The sequence below is a fragment of the Montipora capricornis genome, chromosome 4 (assembly GCF_036669925.1).
Source record: "Montipora capricornis isolate CH-2021 chromosome 4, ASM3666992v2, whole genome shotgun sequence".
In the NCBI taxonomy this organism is placed as follows: Eukaryota; Metazoa; Cnidaria; class Anthozoa; order Scleractinia; family Acroporidae; genus Montipora; species Montipora capricornis.
Window position 1 is genome coordinate 42127903 of NC_090886.1, and position 5138 is coordinate 42133040.

General features: G+C 38.8%; 1 protein-coding gene across 3 annotated transcripts in view; it reads left to right on the forward strand.

Moving 5' to 3' along the window:
• Positions 1 to 2651, forward strand: part of LOC138046995 (F-box only protein 22-like) — an 8848-nt gene extending 6197 nt beyond the window's left edge. For all 3 annotated transcript variants that reach the window (XM_068893652.1, XM_068893655.1, XM_068893654.1), the window contains one exon: positions 1 to 2651. This exon is cut by the window's left edge and continues 660 nt beyond it. The gene's annotated coding sequence lies outside the window, so the exon portion shown is untranslated.
• Positions 2652 to 5138: the final 2487 nt, after the last annotated feature.

Here is a 5138-nt window from a genome sequence, read left to right on the forward strand (position 1 = left end):
TTGTACCAGATTGTATTGCAGCAGACAATTAATAACAACATGCATGCTTTCATATCTGGTGATCTCTAGTGTTAACCCGTTGACTTCTGAGAGTGACACTTAAGGATGGTGCCTACTATTGTTATTGCACATACATTCTGCACATCTTGAGATACTCAGATTTCCTATTGCGGGTGCTTATTAATACAGGGATATTTTTGTGCGGTTTAAAACTATGCGGAGAAAGTAGAACTTAGCAACTGAGCTAGGTTACTATCTAAAAAGAAAATTAGGGGTAACCACGCATTTTTCAGAGATAATTGAGCTTCAATTTGGAAAAGAACGCCATACATTGCTTTGTATTTTAAAGCTTTTTACAAATTTTGTTGATTATCTTCGAAAAATGCGTGGTTACCCCCAATTTTCTTTTTGAATTTCAATAACACTTGTTAAGATCTGCTTTTCCCGCATATTCGGTAAAACGCGTACCTTTGAATTATTAGTAGGCACCGTCCTAAATAGACCTTACTCTGTCTAACGCCAGACAATTTACTCATCAATGGTTGGGGGTCCCTACGGCGTTTGAGGTGTGATTGGGTTAAAATGTCACATCTTAGGGTAATTAATATGAACTTGGGTATTCCATCTTAAACGGGGTAACAGAAATACTGCTTTGACACTCATACCCTTGAAGGATCGATTCCTCATTGACGAATAAAATCATCTGTCATTATACACAATTAAGTCTGTAAGACATTGCTGCTCTTAGTAGAGAAAGGGTTTTAAAGGGGGGTGGTTTTTGAGTGGACCTACATGTTGTTAACCCTTTTGTCTCTGAGGGAGTCTACACTTGGCATTAAAATCATTTGGCATTAGACAGACTGAGGGAACAATAATTCATCGTTAATTAATGAACTGCAGTCTTAAAGTGCCTCTGTGATAAAAAAAATCACTACCTTTTTTTCTTCAGATTTTGAAAGTTTGTTTGTAAACACCTGACTGGCAAAATTTTGAAATTTGACTTTTATTCAAAGGCCATTAACTTTGAGTGTAAGTTTTGGATTTCGCGGTCCACCAGCACTCACATGCAAAACTGACCGATTGGACCTTAGAAGCCTGGGTCCAGGGAAAAGTGACGTCAAAGGCTCACTAGCTTGAAATTTCAGTATCTGAATGAAACTTATTATACATGCAAAATGTGAGTTCAAAAGTTTGAAAGCCTAAAACTCCCGTGCTGCATATTAATTCTGCGGCATACACAATCATTGCATCCTTAAACTATTGAGCCTTTGATGTCATTTTATCCTTGATCCAGCACTGTCAAGATCTTAAAGTTAATAATGGCATACCATTAAATAGGAAAATTCCAGATAAAATAAAAAGGTATCTTTTTTAGATCTAGGCTTAAAACTTTGGTCGCTGATGTTTACATTGTAGTTACTGCGATTTTCATAATTCTGCGGAATTCATCTTCAAGCACCAATGGCCAAACTTCGTTTTGTCTTCCATCAATCAAACTTCCGATGCCAACCACAGATGAAAAAATCAATCATATTGATGCATGACATAACCCACCAATCAGCATCTTTGGTTCCCACGGTACATGCACATTTGAACTTAAGGTGGATCTGTACAAATCTTTTTACTGAAGAATTTCTAAAAACATTATAATAGTGTTTGAACTGTGAACTAAACAAAAACTCCAATTCACTTTCTGGAGGCAGAGTCGATCTTCCTGGCTATGTTAGGAAATTTGATTGATGGAAACCAAAATGCAGTTTGGCGCTTAACGCTTGAAGGTAAGATTCCACACAATTAGGAAACATTCCTGAGTGCTGGTTTAATTAAGGACTGAACTGCCAACCTCTTCTCTACGAACTAGTTGCTTTCAAATGACATTACCGGTATATTATTTTATTCAAGAAAAGGCTTTATGTGGTACCTTTTTACTTGCTCTGTAAGCACTTTATCGAAAAAGGGCCATATTGAAGGAAATGCACATTAATTGTACATTTTGTTCACCAAGTTGTTTCAAAAATGCATAATTTATGCAGATGGGGATAATTTGAACTGTGTAACTGAACATCAATTTGGTAAAAAGGAAACAGTACTTATATAAAACGGCAATGAGCTGTAAAAGCCATCAATACTAGTATTGCGAACTTTGTTCTGTCACCTTGATTGATTTCTAGATGAGCTTTATGAAATTTGAGAATTAATGAAGTCTACAATAGACTTTAATGGTCATAAAATTATGTAGAAATTGTGTTTAAGGAAAGTTGAAAATACAAGGTTCTTTCTGTTCAATTTTCCTTATATAATTGGGAGTTTCATGTTTAAGTTACAGAATAAACCATTTATTTTACAGTTCTGTGCTCAGTTATCAGGCCTTTGAATATAAGCGAGGCTGGAGTTGACCTTGCTTTGATACAAACTTCATTGCTTTTCTTTTGTAAATCATGTTTTTGTAATGCTAACGAGTTTCCATTTACGCAAGAAAAGCAGTGAAATTAAAGCAAGGTCAAATCCAGCCTTACTTTTGTTCAAAGGCCTGGTTGCGGAGCACAGAACTGTAAAATGATCGACTAAAAAGCTTGTGAAAGAGTTAAGGACAGAAGCCAGAAATTGTATTTAAGTCGTGCTGTTTTGATTTGTGGATAACGTGAGAAAAATATCGTTTTGCTGTAAAGTCTACAAAAACTCTGCCATTTTACTACTGGTGTAGTTAATGGTTAGTTACTACAGATTTCCCAAGTCTCTATACATCGGTTGTTACCTTGCAAGACATAGGACAGACACCTTCTTCTTTAGCTCAGTGCCATTAGCATGACCCTCATTCCAGCTCCAAGTCATCTTGCTGAGATAGCTCAGTTCGGAGAGCGTCAGACTGAATGTCCCTGGTTCAAATGAGTTCTGAAAATTACCAGGGCACGGCAACAAGTTTTCGCCATTTCTCATCTTCTGGGTCCAACATTTTTTTAATTTTCCCCGAAAATCACAAAGGAAATCGCCCCAAGCGCAAATAGTCTGAGAAGTTCTTGTATATCTGTTCTTTCCTTACAATGCATCGGACAGACAGCGTCTTTTTTAGCTCGGTGCGATTAGGGTGGCCCTCATTCCCCCTCCATGTCATCTTCCGAGATATCTCTGTTGGGAGAACGTCAGACCGAAGATCTGAAGGTCCCTGGTTCAAAATACGGAGGGCGGAAATGACCTCTGAAAATTCCCGGGTTTCGGAAAACAATTTTCGTCAATCCCTCGTCTTCCGGGTTCACAATTTTTTCAATGTCCCTCCAAAATCGTCACAAAGGAAACCACCACAAGCGTAAATAGTCGACAGAAGTCCTTATACATCGCTTCTTTCCTTGCAATGCATCGGACAGACACCGTCTTTTTAGCTCGGTACGATTAGGATGGCCCTCATTCCCACTTCATGTCTTCTTGCCGAGATAGCTAATTTGCGAGAGCGTCAGACTGAACTGAAAGTCCCTCACAATCTCCACCCCAGAGCTCTTCTCTTTTGTGCGTAACTGAGGGAAAGAAGAGCTCTGAGGAACCCTGAAAAAAAGGGTCTTTTCATTGGTTTTCGTGAGGAACAATCAAAAGCTTCCCTAATTGGTGAATTCATGTTAGCACGAGGAGTGAGTAGGCGCCGTAAGTTTTGGCTATAAGAGCCCTACGGCACATGTTCTCCTAAATAGAGTTTCCTAGAACCTCGGGTCATGCGCAGACATGAGATCCGAGGCTCTGGTGACGAGAATGGGCCCATCACTGATCCAAGATCACTTGGATCACGGTGCATCAAAGGAACCGCTAAATCCACTCTGTGAAAGGCTTCTTCGGTTCCTCTGATGCACCTTCCAAGTGATCTTAATTCAGTGATCCTTTTTCGGATCATCCCAAAGGAACGCGCCCTCACGCGGGGGGCTCATGTGACAAAGTCTATTTTTAGAAATAGTGCAAAACGCGATTGCCGTATCTGACTACACGGAAGAAAAAGAGACGCGCTTGGTTTAATACCGTCGTGCTGCCTGTTACACAGGCATCCCACGGAATAATTTGAACACCGTACGACCTCCTTAGCGGCAATTCTTACAAAAAATAAACTTCATCCCATCTTGTCCCGTTGGCCGAGAGGATATTGAAATTCGCAAGACAAAATTTTGCGATTCTAGGCTTGATTCCCGCATCAAATTCAATCGAATCTTAAAGCGAATGCTACACTGTTTATCATTTAGAGCAGAGTTAGTAGTCCCCTATACTAACTCTGTTTAGAGTCACTTCCGTTGTTTTTCCGTTACTCTTGGCAATTGAATTAAAATTTGTTGTACCTACCATATTTTATCACATTTTTTACAGTATTACGTCCAAATCCATTTACTATATAATGTACGTAGAAGCAATCCAATGTAAACTCTCATTGTACCTGAAGAAGGCTGGTTTGGCCAGCCGAAATATATGGTACACCACTAAAATCAAATCTACGTTGTACCGACTCTTGCTCAAAATACGTCGTTTAAGCTGAAGCGAAAGGAATAGTCAGTTTCTTTGAGATAAAAAAACAAGTGCTATCCCATTTTAAACATGTGTTTTAACACAGTCCGAATCGCCAAAATCGAGCATGAACGAGCGCAATGCGTGAGGCGAGATGGAGGGTAAACTACGATCTTGCATCATTCTCGTGTCCGACGATTCGCAATTGGCTAAATGTTTCTTATCATGCCATGACATAAAATTCGTATGTGACTTTTATTTAGTTTTGTTGTTCTTCTTTCTTTCCTTGTAGATGTCGATGAGTGCATTTTGGGATGCCACATGTGTGATCACATTTGCCACAAGACTGCTTGCAGTTTTAGATTCAGCTGTCAATTGAGATTCAGGCTAATGGCGGATCTCACAACTTTCACGGGTAATTTAATTGGAACCTTTAAAGTGCTACTATGACCAAAACGAATCAAATTTTCTTTTTCTTTGGATTTCGAAACTATGTTAACTAAACAGTAAGTGACCCAAGTTTTAAGCCTTGTATTCAAAAAGACACTGTTTACATGTATTTTAAATGGAATTTTCCCAATTAATGTCCGCGATTACTAACTCTAAAATCTTGAGAGAGCTGGATCAAGGAGAAAAAAAAAGGAAGTGAGTTTTTGATCATAGTA